The 16,283-nt window shown below is 38.6% G+C and overlaps 1 non-coding gene and 1 pseudogene across 1 annotated transcript; both read right to left on the reverse strand.

Moving 5' to 3' along the window:
* LOC123390316 overlaps window positions 1-11,717 on the reverse strand; it is a 37,232-nt pseudogene extending 25,515 nt beyond the window's left edge.
* Window positions 2,875-2,957, reverse strand: LOC123390317. The gene has a single exon (XR_006604918.1). It is a non-coding gene; the product is annotated as a small nucleolar RNA SNORD121A (small nucleolar RNA).
* Window positions 11,718-16,283: the final 4,566 nt, after the last annotated feature.

Below are 16,283 nucleotides of genomic sequence, written 5' to 3' on the forward strand. Positions count from 1 at the left end.
ACAAACAACACAAAAAACACAAGGAGAATGAAAGCCTACAACTCATGAACACAATGGCAGATCAACTGCATTTCTACATATCAAGATCCTTCAGTTTCTAAAAAGGTATTTATCAAAAACTACTTTTTAAGGGCCCCCGGGTGGCTCAGTTAGTTAAGCATCTGCCTTTGGCTCAGGTCATGATCCCACAGTCCAGGACTGATTCCACATGGGGCTTCCCCAGTCAGTGGGGAGTCTACTTCTTCCTCTGCCCCTCCCCCCTCGTGCTTGCTCTCTCTCAAATAAATAAAATCTAAAGAATAATAAAAAAATAAACTTTTTGAAACATTTAAAAGGTCAAAAAACAGGAATGACCTGCCATTCTCTGAAGAGATCAGATACAGAAAGTTGAAATTATTATTTCTGTTAACACTACCCAAAGGCATGGAGTATCCCAGTTGTTTTAAAGGAAATTCAAGTTCTCCAATCTGAGCAAAACATTAGGTTTATAAGCAGTTTTTTGCACATAAATAACAGAATCTGCTAACATTATTTTATCACTACTCCAGAGGCCTTCCTCATGCTGTCCCAAACACAGGTCTTATGTTGCTATGAATCCACCACAACCCAGTTCAAGCCCCCTTGTTCAGTAAGGCTTCCAGGATGATGCTTCTATTCTTCTGATCGCTTTCCTCCATCAACTATTATCAAATGCAGTTTCTGTGTGTTTTGGCAACACAATGAAAATCACTGAATCAAGGACTAACGCTTAGCTTTCAGGTTAACACTTAGCACAGGACTTCTCAATTTCACCTGTATTTTAATCAATGGGGGCTTTAACAATGTGTATACTGATACACAAATATGTGTGCACTCACATATCACAAACATACACAAGTGCCCAACTTGCAATCCCAAAATTGTGACTTATTTGGTCTATGTGGACTCTGGCATTATATTATTATTACTATTACTACTTTTGTTATTTACCTCAAGTTCCCCATTGATTTAAAAGTACAGTAGGTTGAGCACCTTTTGTTGTAATATGCTAAACAATACCTGTTCCAGTTTTCTCAAGGTGCTGTTCATTATGAAAAAGGCAACACACCAGAAGGCACTGTTAAGACAAAAAAACACGGGGCGCCTGGGTGGCTCAGTGGGTTAAGCCGCTGCCTTCGGCTCAGGTCATGATCTCAGGGTCCTGGGATCGAGTCCCGCATGGGGCTCTCTGCTCAGCAAGGAGCCTGCTTTCTCTCTCTCTGCCCTGCCTCTCCATCTACTGTCAAATAAATAAATAAATAAATCTTTAAAAAAAAAAAAAACAAAAAACAAAAAACACTACTTGTGTTTCTACCTATGAGTGTCCTGGCTGAGATTCCAGCAGGTCAGCCTAGATATTATGTCAGCATACCAGTAGCAGATGGAAAGGCAAAAAGAAGAAGGACAGGAATGGTTCAATCAAAACTTGCAGGCACTGCGGCCCCTGGCTGGCTCAGTTGGTGCAATGTGTGGCTCTTGATCTCAGGGTTACAAGTTTTCGATCCCCACACTGGGTGTAGAGATTGCTTTAAAAAATTAAATAAGGGGAGCCTGGGTGGTTCAGTGGGTTAAAGCCTCTGCCTTCGGCTCAGGTCATGATCCCAGGGTCCTGGGATCAAGTCCCGCATCTGGCTCTCTGCTCCGCAGGGAGCCTGCTTCCTCCTCTCTCTCTCTGCCTGCCTCTCTGCCTACCTGTGATCTCTCTCTGTCAAATAAATAAATAAAATCTTTAAAAAAATTTAAATTAAAAAAACAAAAAACAAAACTTGAGGGTATTATTAGACCTTCTCAAAACAGAGACAGCATCATGCCCTGGGCTGTCCTACTTCAAGCACTGACACCCTCTCATACATAATCATCAGTGACACTAAAAATGCCAAGTCCCAAGCCAGTTATACATGACATGACATGTCTGCAGAGTAGAAGACAGCAATGAAAAGTTTACATATTTCATTCTCTATTTTATTAGGGTTCAGCAAATGATTTTTGAGTCAATAAGGGGACAAGATATCATATTTGTACAAAATTTTGTTTCTCAACCACAGATTTCAGGTAAAACATAGCAAATGAACCAAAATAATTCCCACTAGTGAAAGCTGTGGATCTGTATTCCAAACGCCCCCCATCCCCCCACCACTGCCAAATGAGAGCTGCCTAAGTTAGGGCCTTCAGTTCACCATTCTGCAGCCACATTCTTTGATATTCTATGCTCTAAGATTTTACTCCCATCAGACTATCTTCATATCCTTCTCTACCAGTTCCTAGAGTCCTGACAGGACTTAAATTTTCATGGGAAGTTAAAGCCAGATATGCAAGCAGCAGATACCCCTGTTTTAATGAAAACATATCCATATCATAAGGTCCTCCACTAGAGTGGCATGTTAAGAAAAAGTACACTAATTTTACAAAAAAAAAAAAAAAAAAAAAAAAAAAATGCAAAAAATATAAGCACCTAGAAATGTTTTAGCATGATTTTAGCAAGCCAATTCTGACAAACATCTGCATTTAACTAAATTGGAAAACAAATGAATTTTCATGTCGTAAGTACAGACTTTCAAACCAAATCCAAGAAAAAAAATTACCAGTAAGAAGGATGCCTGAGTGATTACGACTCAAGATTTCAACTAATTGTAAAAAAGGTAGCACAGTCATTAAACATCTGCCTTCACCTCAGGTCATGATCCCAGAGTCCTGGGATCAAGACTCGTGTTGGGATCCCTGCTCAGCAGGAAGCCTGCTTCTCCCTCCCCCACTACCCCCTGCTTGTGTTCCTGCTCTTGCGGTCTCCCTCTCTGTCAAATAAATAAATAAAATCTTTACCCGCCCCTCCAAAAAGAAGAAGTATTTCCAATCTTTGTCCAGAAAACTCAGAGTAGCTCAATTCCACATGGCAACATCAGATATGTGCTTGGTAATTCTCACATCATTGTTTTCTGGACTGATATCTACTGCAGATATATTTTTATTTATAAAATAATTATAAGGCAAGTGTCATTCTGGAATACATTTGCTTATGGGTACATTTCTTCAAATCCCATACTAAAATAAAAGTGAGTTACCAGACTCTGAGGAGAATAGGAGTTGACAGCAGTGGAGCTGCCAGTCCCTGGTGCCATCTGATTGTTGTGCTGAGAATTTGTGAAGACAAGGGCTTGACCAAAGCCCTGCTGTTGGGAAGTTTCAAAGGAGTTGACTTCTGAGGCTTGACTGGGAGAAACAGGCTTCTGGAGCAAGGCTACCAGATCAATGCTAAGCAGACAAAAGCAAATGAGGAACGAGTCAAAAGAAAATCTTATCAATAATGAATTTGAGAAGTGAATCAATATAGAGTAATTCATGTTAAAAATATTTAAGTGAGGAAAACCTTTGGAAACGGGAATTTAAAGGAGCCAAAAGGATAGCATAAATTAAAAAAGCATACAAAGCCACAGAGACTAAAGCAGGACTTGGCAGAGAAATGAAAAGGTACATAAAGACAGCTCCACAGAAAACAAGCACAATAACAACTGATTTGAAACTTGGAGCAATGGGGCGCCTGGGTGGCTCAGTGGGTTGAGCCGCTGCCTTCGGCTCAGGTCATGATCCCCAGGGTCCTGGGATCGAGCCCCGCATCGGGCTCTCTGCTCGGCAGGGAGCCTGCTTCCCTCCCTCTCTCTCTCTGCCTGCCTCTCCATCTACTTGTGATTTCTCTCTGTCAAATAAATAAATAAAATCTTAAAAAAAAAAAAAAAAAAAAAGAAAACTTGGAGCAAATGAGTAAATAAACATTTTTTATGAAGTTTGGCTCATTTTCTGTAAAATATTTTTGCCCCACTCATAACTCGTACCAATGTTTCTTAAACTTGCCTCAAGGAGAGTGAATCCCTGTTTGGGGGGAATGAGAACCACAGTCATGGTAGACAATTCAAGTAGTTTCCCATTTATCATAAATACCCCCCTGTGAGTTTCTAACATTCTAAGCTATAATATAATTTTAAGTTTATATAAAACTCCAATAATTTTCTCACTTAAAAATTCAGGAAGCGGCGCCTGGGTGCTCCGTCTGCTAAGCATCTGCCTACGTTTCAAGTGGGATCAAGCCCACATCAAGCCTGCCACTCCCCCCACTTGGGCACCCACTCTCTGTCAAATGAATTTCAAAAATCTTAAAAGAAAAAATACTCAGGAAAAAATGTACAAAAATATAAAAAATGCACAAATGCCCTGTTAGCTACAACTCTTGTAAATGTCCCCCAGAAGAGAGAATCATGGTCTGCAAAACCTAAAAGCCATGAGTAAGAATAATAATCTTCTAGACCTATACTACCTGACATGTAAGTGCACTAACTCTTCTCCACAGAACCTGTAAGGTGCTCAGGATTTAACTCACATAGTAATTTACTCCATTAAACCCTTTCAAAGGCCAGTTTCCAGTCAGTTGTATTTGTTTTTTTTTGTTGTTGTTTTGTTTTTTAATGCCCTCTCATTCCCAATTGTGACCTCTGGTCCCATCTTTTCCCTCCTGTTTCACTGAGTAGGGAGGAGGAGGCTTCTTTTTTTTTTTTTTTAAATGAAAATGACCCTATGAAACTGAGTAACGAATACAGTAAGGAAGTTTCTATCCACTTAACAAGAAATTCCTAGCAATTCACAAAACCTTTGTTCATTTTATTTCCCTATAATGAAGTCTTACAACCATCTCATTTAACACGAAATTAGTGTGTCAGATTCAAAATTTCCTTCAATTTTCTGAGGTCAATATAAAGGCTTTCATCCTCCTAGATCATTGTATTTTGAAACCATAATCAAGGTTTTTTTGAGTTATTGTAGATGAGATGGGTAGATGAGAATTAGATATAATAAAATATGTCCAAGGGGCGTCTGGGTGGCTCAGTGGGTTAAAGCCTCTGCCTTCGGCTCAGGTCATGATCCCAGGGTCCTGGGATTGAGCCCCGAGTTGGGCTCTCTGCTCAGCAGGGAGCCTGCTTCTCTCCCTCTCTGCCTGCCTCTCTGCCAACTTGTGATCTCTGTCTGTCAAATGAATAAATAAAATCTTAAAAAAAAAATTCATTTCTGCACATTCTAATGTCTTCTATTTTTTCTGAAAACTCTTTTTTCTGTAATCTAGGAGACTAGATTATAACTCGTAGAGCCCATATAAAATGAGAAGTTTGTATTAGACTCAAAAGATCTAAATAAATGGTATTTATAACATAGAAACCAAAGGATATTTTGTATTAGGTTCATCTGTCAAAATACAATATATTGTATTATACTAAGTGAAATAAGTCAATCAGAGAAAGACAATTATTATATGATCTCACTGATATGAGGAATTTGAGAAACAAGACAGAGGATCACAGGGGAAGGGAGGGAAAAATGGAAAAAAAAGATGAAACCAGCGAGGGAGACTCTTAATCTCAGGAAACAAACTAAGGGTTGCTGGGGGTGAGGGGAGCACGGGTGGTGGCGAGGTGGGAGGAATGGGGTGGCTTGGTGAGGGATATTGGGGAGGGTAATGTGCTATATGGTGAGCGCTGTGAATTGAGTAAGACTGATGAATCACAGACCTCTATACCCCTGAAACATTTAATACATTATATGTTAATTTTTTAAAAAACCATATATTTACAAAAATAAAAAAGAACCATTAAAATAAATTTAATATTATCAAATAAGCTTACAGTCAGTGGAGCATGCAACTATCATCTTAGGGTTTTGAGTTTGAGCCACATGTTGGGTAGAAATTACTTAAAGAAATAAAAAAGTCTTTGAAAATAATTTAAGTTAAGGGGACGCCTGGGTGGCTCAGTGTGTTAAGCTGCTGCGTTCGGCTCAGGTCATGATCTCAGGGTCCTGGGATCGAGTCCCACATCCGGCTCTCAGCTCAGTAGGGAGCCTGCTTCCCTCTCCCTCTCTCTGCAATAAATAAATAAAACCTTAAAAAAAAATTTTAAGTTAAACAAAACAGGCTTAACATAATCTCTATCACAAATGATGACAAGTCACAAACATCGCTATTTTAATTCATCAGATAATACAATAAATTAGAAAATGATAGAGGCTCTGTCAGCTCACAAGGAAGGTTAGGGATAAAACAAAATCTTAGAAGGAATAAGTTAAAACCTTAGAGATTCCAGGAAAGAGAAAAAAAGAGACCTAGTAAGACCCAAAACAAATTTCCGGAGCAAGAAATTTAAATTATGCTTTGAATAACAGACAAAAGGTGACAAAAATTGTTTACCTTTGCCCAGGTGTGACATGATTCTCCGCTGGAACAGCTGAGGCCGTGAAGACCTTTGTTTCAGAAAGCTGTTTGGAAAGTAATAAAAAAAAAAAAAGACTTTGCTTTTATTTTACAGAACATGAAACTAAAAATGTATCAAATTTCTGACAATTTTCCGTCAATGGTACTCTTATTACACTTCACCCAAAAAGTAGTCTAAGAGAAAGAAAATACATTAAGTGATGATGACAAGTAATATTGTTCAGGTGAAGGTAATTTTAGATTGGCAAACCCATAAAAAGGATTTCACATCAGGGAAAGAATGAAGTCAAGTCAGAGCAGGGTTCTATTTGACATTACACAAAATGAGAAAACAAAATGACATTATACAAAACGACATACACAAAAAAAAACCACCACAAATGCCCAACGTTTGGAAGGGCAAAAAAACCCTGACAAATTTTCTTTCCCCCCCAAAACAGATGGTTTTTAGTATTTTTGTTATTAGTAAATCTGTATTTTCTTTTTTTTATTAAGTCATAGGTTTTCCATTTTTATATAGAAACAACTCTGTTGAGGTTATAACCACATTCAATAATCAGATAATGCTCAAACCAAATAACTTAAGTTTTGTCATGTGAATATGTCCATGAAATCATCACAAAATCAAGACAATGAACATAGTACCCAAAAGTACCCCAAAAGTTTTGCTCCTGTCCCCTATGTAAGCAATCCCTCCTACTATTTACCTTAGCAACCACCAATGTGTTTTTTCTGTCACCAGAGATGAGTGTTTTAATTTCTAGAATTTTAAGTGGAATTTTAAAATATGCAGGTTATTTTTTGGTCTGGCTTTTTCTTCAGTGAATACAATTATTTTAAAATTTATACATATTGTCTAAATGCCCTTTTAAGTATTAAGGACCCCAGAATAAAATTTTTTGTAAGTTCAACTCACATTATTTGAAAGGTAGGCTCTTCTCACATTTTTCAAAGTGTGAGCTTTCAAAGGCTGAAAAATGATGACCTAATGAGATTATGTGAGAAACTGCAGAAATCTTTCAAAGACTGCTGTAATACTTATCAACTCTAACAGTCTCAGAACTCTGAAACACTGTATAATAATCAGGTTGCCTTACATATTAATATTCTGGCAGGGGCAGAGTAGACAGTAGGTGTCCGTTTTCTATAAAAAACAAATAAAAGGGTACCTGGGTGGCTCAGTCGGTTTAACTGGCTGCCTTTGATTCAGGTCATGATCCCAGGGTCCCAGGATTGAGCCCCACGTCAGGCTCCCTGCTTCAGGGGAGAGCCTGTTTCTCTTCTTCTCCCCTCCCTTTGCCTGCCTCTCTGCCTACTTGTGTTCTGTCAAATAAATAAACAAAATCTTAAACATAATAAATAAATAAATGAATGAATGAATAAATAAATAAATATAAAAAGTGCTGAATAGGAGTTACACAACACACCTGTTCCAAGGTGGTATCTTAAAGAGTCCCCAAGGAATTCATTTTTGCCTTAACTCTATTTAATACCTAAGATTCTATAAGACACAGAGAAAAGCAATAAAGGAGTAACTGTGAAAAGCAAAGCCACAAAAACAGTAAACAGTTCAAAGCAAATGAGAGAACCACATTAACCACTGACATCCTCTTTAACCTTGGTAGAATACAAAAAATTAGTTTTTTCCTCCTTCTCTATTTTTCTAAAAAAAGGAGAGGGGCAACTACTGGCTCAGCCAGTCATAAATCATGATTCTTGATTCAAGCCTCACGTAGTAGGTGCAGAAGCTACTTAAAAATAAAATCTTTTTTTAAAAGTATGTAAAAAGTAAGCAATCTCAGATTTCAAGAGACACAAGCTGTATTTTAGAATTTGTGAAAAGAAAAAAAATCAAAAGAAAATACATAAAAATTATTTAAAGTGGCTGCAACCTGGCTGGCTCAGTTAGTAGAGCATGCAACTCTTTGATCTTGGGTTTTGCAGGTTTAAGCACTATGCTAAATGCAGAAATTACTAAAGGGAAAAAATGGAGTAGGGAAGGAAGGGTTAATAGGTATTTGTTTGTTTTGGGTTATTCTTAGAGATTTACTTATTTATTCAAAGAGAGAAAGTGAGTGTGGCAGGGAGGGAGAATCTCAAGTAGACACCTGTTGAATGTGGAGCCCACATGGAACCTGACCTCACCACCCCGAGATCATGACCTGAGCTGAAAACAAGAGTTTGGACCCTTAATTCAGACTGAGCCCCCAGGTACTCCAACAGTTATTGTTCTAAGTTCTTTTTTTTTTTTTAAAGATTTTATTTATTTATTTGATAAGAGAGAAATCACAAGTAGATTGAGAGGCAGGCAGAGAGAGAGAGAGGGAAGGCAGGCTCCCTGCTGAGCAGAGAGCCCCCGATGCGGGACTCAATCCCAGGACCCTGGGATCATGACCTGAGCCAAAGGCAGCGGCTTAACCCACTGAGCCCACCCAGGCGCCCCTATTGTTCTAAGTTCTACATAGAATTTTCTATTTTTGCCTTAGATTACTCATGTTTCAATCACCATTATTTTATATCAGGAAAGTTTTAATTTTTTGGATACTTTGAGAAAGATATCCAAATTTCCTATGCTAATTCTTATCATTATTACAATTATACTGTGACATAATATGGACTCTCCAGAATATTAATCTCTATGTGCGTACGTTTGAACTGCTTGTTAACACAACATTCACTGGAAGACCTCATCTAACCCACAGAACAACTAATCGAAAGTCAAACAGGATAACTGTTATGATATTCATTACACTGGGGCGGAAAGAGAAAGGCTCAATAAGGAAAGATGCATCACTCAAAGTCAATAGGTCAGTTCAGTCAGAATTTGAATACAGGCCTTTTTTCTTTTTTTTAAGATTTTATTTATTTATTTTTAAAATATTTTATTTATTTATTTGACAAAGAGAGATCGCAAGTAGGCAGAGAGGCAGGCAGACAGAGAGAGAAGGAAGCAAGCTCCCCGCTGAGCAGAGAGCCCGATGCGGGGATCGATCCCAGGACCCTGGGATCACAACCTGAGCCGAAGGCAGAGACTTTAACCCACTGAGCCACCCCAGGCACCCCCTATTTTTATTTATTTGAGAGGGAGAGTAGAGGAGAGCACAGGGGAGGGGGGAGGGAAAAGGTAGACTCCCGCTGAGCATGGAAGCCCAATGAGCTGTTCATTACTAGGATGCTAGGATTTTGACATGAGTCAAAAGCAGCCACTTTAACCAACTCAGCACCCAGGCAACCCTATGGCCTTTTGCATTCTGATCCCCTGCTCATCTTCTAACCTGCCTGTCTGACCCAGACAGGAGCCAAAAAGCTCCTAGCTCTAAAGCTTCTAGCACTGAAAATATTTCTTCTCCTCCCAAACAAACACTTGGCAAAAATTCTAGTAACAAAGACACTGAAAATTGAACAGCTCTGTTTCAAGTAGATGAAGTTCCCACAGCTGCTCACTCTAATCTTCCTTCGTCACTGGTACCCATCCCTCCACTGATTCAAGTAAGCATCTACCTAGTCCATCATCCTCCTATTACCAGTACTACAGAGCCTGATGACATCAATACCATACCCCAAAGATTTATGGTTAATATATGGCAGAAGTGAATACATACTTAAATCTCAATCAAATGAGCACTTCTATTGTCTCGCTGTTTTCCTCATACTCAACCCAGTCCTGCTCACTAACAAACCAGATACAATACTGCTTTGCAGCAGAAAAGGGGTGGCATACTGTAGGTCATTTCTTTAAGAATGTACTTGTAGGGGTGCCCGGTGTCTCAGTCTATTAAGCATTGACTTTGGCTCAGGTTCATAAATTCACGGTCCTGGGAGTTTGCCTGTCTCTCTTCCCTCTGTCCCTCTCCGTTTGTGCTGTCTCTCTCTCACTCAAATAAATCTTTAAAGTATATATATTCTTATAAAATAATAAATAAAAATATACCTGTTAAAAACGGTAGGGGAGGGGCAGGAAATTTTTCTCAGGAAAAAATTTTCAAAGTCGGGGTCATTTTATGATATTAAAGGTCAATATTGGGGGCACCTGGCTAGCTTTGTCAGTATAGCATGCAACTCTTTGGTCTTGGGTTCGTGAGTTTGAGCCTCATACTGGATGCAGAAATTACTTAAAAATGAATAAATTTAAAACCCATTATTTAAATAAATAAAGGCCAACACTTATCATCTCTTATTCTCTCTCACCCACACAATGTTTGCTCTCAATGATGTACATATCCCTGTTCTGGAGCTTGAGAGTCAAACAGAAAATTGGTACAAAACATCAAAATATAGGGCTACTTGTTCATTATATTTATTAAGTTAAATTCTTTTTTAACCAAATAATATCTTATGCTGGGACCAGAGTTACAGATCAACACTACCAGAACTAAAGTAGTACACTAAAAAATGTCTATGGAATACCAAAAACAAATATAACAAGAATCTAGTTTTAAGAAGAAGGGGTCGGGACCTAGAACCAGAAATCACTTATTCAGGGTTAATTTCAGCTGTGACCCAAACACCATCTCCATTAAAAAAAAAACCACCTATAAAAAATAAAAGGTCAGGGCACACCATCAGGTTGATTATCAGAACAGAAGAATCTGGGTGGAAGAAGGGATGCCTGGGTGGCAGCAAGGTGGCTTAAGCATCTGACTTTGGCTCAGGGTGGGATGAAAAAAAAGGATCGTCAGGTCCTAAGAGGGATCAAGTGCATTTCCCACATCATGACGACAAGGGCTCCGGTGTTCAGCAAGGACACCTTCTCACAGCGAAAACACGATCTTCAGCTTACTTCCTCCCTCAGCAGATCCCTCTGTGCCTCACCCTGCTTGAGCACTTTCTCTCACTCTCAGATAAATAAAAGTCATAAAAAATTTAAAACGATTATTTTACAAAGAACACAACAAACACAGAAAATAAGTGTCAAAATGATTTCAATCCGTTTTTACTGTACTACTGGGTCAGTAAAAGTTTTAAAAGAATGGGTGCTTTAGATTTTTTTTCATTTTTTTTTTTAATTTGACAGAGACACAGCAAGAGAGGGATAGGGGGGTTGCAAGGGGAGAAGCATGCCTCCCATGGAGCAGGGCACCTGATCTGGGGGCTTAAACCCAGGACCCTGAGATCATGAGCTAATCCAAAGTCAGCAGCTTAACAGCAGAGCCACCAGAAGGCAACTCCAAAGTGGGATGCTTTTAAAACCAAGTTCTTAAAAATCTCAACACCCCGAAACTTCCTTCTGATAAGCGATTTGCTAAAAAAAAACATGATCATCACAGATATCCAAAAAAGAATGAACAACCTATAGGGTCTCCAGCTTTCAAAATTTCAAGGAATGTATACCCCTATCAAAAAACCAGAAAGGAAAGAACAGAAATCTAATCTGATGCTAAATACTTTACATCTTCAGTCCAGTCGTCTGTTGAAGCGGCACTCTTCACAGAATTCTTCCAGGTTCCTATTGCTGCAAGTAAATAATCACAGTTTTAACATCACAAAGCCACAATACTATTTAACTCCAAATAATTCTTGGTTGTATAATGCAACAAGATGTGCGTGTCCATGTATCAATCATGATTTAGTTACCAATCCAAGAAATATGATCTAAGCTATTCTCAATAAAATGTCATGATATTGTCAAATTACCAACTTACGGCTAGCTAACTAGTAGGTGCACATAGAGAAACTCAAATCAATTTCTCAAACTTATTTTTGCATCAGTGTAGATCATATCTCCAAGCAATTCTGCCACGGAGTAAGAAAGTATGAACACAGCACAAGTACAATGAGATCCTTATGATATATAAAATTTAAAACAGAACAAAGTTGATTATGAAGCTGGTCTGCCTTGGACCCTAATTTCATGTTGATTACTGAATTCATAGACACCTCCTTGTTGTAAGGTATTTTGTTCCATTCTATGATTTCCTAACAGTCAGTCCTGCTGACATGAAGTACCAGTGCTATAACTCCTGACTGGGGTACAGACATCCGCTCAAACAACTGTTACAGAACAAACAGCTACCAAATTATTAAGCGTTTTAAGAAGAAAGCACTTGTGGGGGGCACCTGGGTGGCTCAGTCAGTTAAGTGTCTGCCTTTGGCTTGGGTCATGATCCCAGATGGAGTTCTGGGATCAAGCCTGAAGTCAGGGCTCCCTCTTCAGCGAGAGTCTGGCTTCTCCCTCCCTCTCTGTCCCTTCCTCTGCTCTGCTCTCTCTCTCTCTCTCTCGCCTCACTCACTCTCAAATTAATAAAATCCCTTTTAAAAAATTTAAAAAAAAAAAAAAAAAGCATTTGTGTCCAGAAATACTGACTTCAGTATTCAGATATCCTATATGAGTACAGGTCCAATTATTTTTTAACTACACATGCCAATACACACCCAGAGGAAAGAAAAAAATTTAAGATTTTATTTATTTATTTGTCAGAGAGCGAGCGAGCCAGAGTGCACAAGGCAGGCAGAGGCAGGAGAGATAAGCATCTCCCCGCTGAGCAAGGAGACGGATGTGGGACTTGATCCTATGACCCTGTGGATCATGCCTTATATGACGGCAGCAGCTTAACCAACTGAGTCACCACCCAGGCGTCCCGAGAAAATGGTTTTTAAAAGTAAAATATACTAGATATAAAACTATAACTACAACCAGTAAGACTGTGGATGTTTTCATTCCTTCCCAGCGGAAGAAATTTTTGGAGTGAGCATCTGACCTATAATTAGGTCCCTGTGTGTGGAGAGGACAAAGGGAAAGAAGAAAGAAACACTCTTGAGAAAAAAGGGCAGGGGGTGGGTTTTAACCAGAGCTAATCTCCTTGGAATGAGTCAAATACCTAATCATAACCAAATGCCTCATAAATAGATGGTTATTACCTAGTGACAAGAGTCCTTCTCATGTGGAATGCTTCTGATTGGATGTCCACTAGTTTATGGACTGACGATGTAATGGCAAACCTAGAACTGATGAATGTATGCAGTATGGCTACCTTATAAAATTCACCTAAGATACGCTTCTTACCCTGGAAGATTTTCCAACCCTGAAATATATCACTGTTGAGAGAAACTTCCACCACCTCACTGACAGACTTCATCTAATTTTGTCGGATAATAGAGCATATAACTATAAGAAGGAGAATGTGGATTTACAGGTGACTCATTGTTCTTCTGTGCCTTCACCTGCCATGTCTCCTCGCGAAAAATCTGTAAAGATTCAGAGAGAAATATCTCAACTGACCCAATCTGATACCGGTGCAACTGGTTTGCATTCATCATGACCTTTTAATGATTTCCATTAATTTCGCCTCATAAATAACGTGAAACAAATATGATTTACATCGTCTAACACACTCTTGCTGCATTAAAATATTTTTCTAAACTAGAGAAGAAAAGTCTTATAGTTTAAGTGAAAAAACAAAAGGTGCAATTAGGTCCCCGTCTGAAAATCAGTACTGAAATATTGTTCTTAAGGACCTATGCACAGGCTTCGTAGAGATCTCCCTGTACACAAAAAACTAAATCAATATTAAGGCAAGGCGGATCTACCTATTCTCCATTCTTATATTCCTTCTACAATGTGGCCTTTCTTCCTGCACCCCGGGTACTAATAATACATAATCTCCAATTTTTAATACATCCAAGACTTCTCTAAGTAAAATGTATAGTTTTTAAAAGGACACCAATTTAAATTTAAAGGGATGATCAACGTACACAGTGTTCTTGATGCCACCTTCATCCAACCTACTACAGGATCACATGCGTCAAATTCATCATAGGAGACAGTATTATAAAGATTAATTAATTTTATGAAAAGGCGAAGGCTCAACCTGAGCAGTTCTAGGAACCATCCTAAGCAAGAAACAGAACCAACAGCGGCACCTACCTATCTCAGTCAGTAGATGTGGGACTCTAGATCTTGGGGTTGTAAGTTCAAGCCCAACCCTGGATATAGAGGATTACTTAAAAATAAAATCTTAGGGGCACCTGGGTGGTTCATTTGGTTAATTGGCTGCCTTCAAACTCAGGTCAATGGCCCCAGAGTCCGTGAGATCAAGCCCCCACATCTAGTTTGCTGCCTTGTGTTCAGCAGGGAGCCTGCTTCTCCCCTGGCCTGCCATTCCGTGTGTGCTATGCTTCTCTCTCTTTTTCCTCTCACTTCACTGCTGGTCAATAAAAAACAATAAAACTCTTAAAAATAAATATTAAATGAAAATAAAAATCTTGGGGGAAAAAAATCTTGAAAGTATGAAAAATAGCCAGAAATATATGGATAAAGAAGTGGATACTACAAAGGAGGAAAAAAACAATGATGAAGAATTAAAAAAAAGCCCTCTACAGGGGTGGCCGTTGGGGGGGCTCATGGGTTAAGCCCGCTGCCTTGCGGCTCAGGTCCATGATGCCAGGGTCCTGGGATCGAGCCCCGCATCGGGCTCTCTGCTCAGCGCGGGGGAGTCCTGCTTCGCTCTCTCGTCAATCTCTGCCTGCCTCGTCTGCCTGCCTTGTGATCCTCTCTCTGTGTAAATAAATGAAGTTAAAATCTTAAAAAAATAAAAAAAATAAACAAAAGACACTTCCCTTCTACATAAAATATTAAACGTATCCTTAAACGTTTACAATGTATTTTTTCAAAAAAATGTGTGTAATTGTGAAAAAAAAAAAAATTTAAGTTGTGGTAAAATACTCATAAAATTACCGTCTATTGGATCATTTTTATATGTACTCAGTAGTATTACGTTTTTTAAAGCACCACTTCATATACATGAATGTAGAGAGACTGGCCTAAGCACGTGGAGATCGGGTTGGTTATTTTGAAAACAATTTAAAAACACACCAATTTAGACAGAATTTTTTTTTTTTGTTTAGAATACAGTCAGAACCTAAGTACAATTTAAATACAATGGCAGGAAAGAAAAGGAAGGGACAACCACGTATGTAGTCACAGAGCAGAAGCACAAACATGGTAAAGTGCTTATATTCAGGCATTCACAGGGCATAGCCCCTTATCAGAATCAGGGCCAAATGCTGCAGTTTACCCACTCTAAATACGATACATAGTATAAAAATTATGAGACATTCCATATACGATGAATTTAAGTTGTCTAGACCTAATTTTTTTTTTTTTTTTTTTTTTCTTACTGTAACATATTAAGAATTTTACACTGAAACACTTTGGTCCCCCATTATAGAACTTAAAACCTATACCTCAAACTACAGGAAATACATCAGGAACATTCATTTATTTTCAGCTTTTTAACAATAAAATTTGAGGTGCATGCATTATGGTTCAACCACAACTATCAAAAGCACATATAAGGAAGCAACAGTAGGAAAAAGGAAAACAATGAGTCAAAGGACCTATGGGTGTCCTGATGGCCAATCTGTAAAACACTTCTGTAATACAAAAGTTGATATTTAATCAAGCGAGCAGTCGTAAAAATAGTTTTTACAATTATTCACGTGATGTATGAATTTTCTTAGCTAGCCTTGATTAAAAATGGAAGATATTATAAGCATTTTTAGAAGATTTCCTTTTTAGTAAGGCTCTTGTGCCAAACATGCCGGCTTAAAGCCGACCCAACAAAATCAAAAGTCACAGGCCCTATGGACTAAGCCAGCCTAGGCCCTCCTTTTCCAGAAGTTTCATAAACTCAGGGAAATTTTTTAATTTAAACAACCATACCTTTTGAGTCATAAGGACTTTTTGTTTGGCAAGATTCGGAGCTACTTATTTGAACATCTGATGCCAGTTCTGCAAATGTATTTACAAGGGAAGGTCTTTAACATATTTAAAAAAAAGTATTCATCAAAAGAGAAACTGGTCAGCAACTTAGAAGAAAGCCAAGTATCAAGTTAAGTCCATACTGTTGCCATCAAGAGAAGACAAAATTCCTGCAATCCACAAAAGTTGACCAGGCCCTGGACTCAAAAGTATAAATGCCTATTAAGCCAGATGGACTTTGCAACATTCAATTGCATGCAAATACTACCCTGGTCTCCAAAACTCCCTTCCCACTTGTCAAGAGCATTCCAACGTTTA

The sequence above is a fragment of the Mustela putorius genome, unplaced genomic scaffold (assembly GCF_011764305.1).
Source record: "Mustela putorius furo isolate JIRA1106 unplaced genomic scaffold, ASM1176430v1.1 tig00537300_pilon_pilon_pilon, whole genome shotgun sequence".
NCBI lineage: Eukaryota > Metazoa > Chordata > Mammalia > Carnivora > Mustelidae > Mustela > Mustela putorius.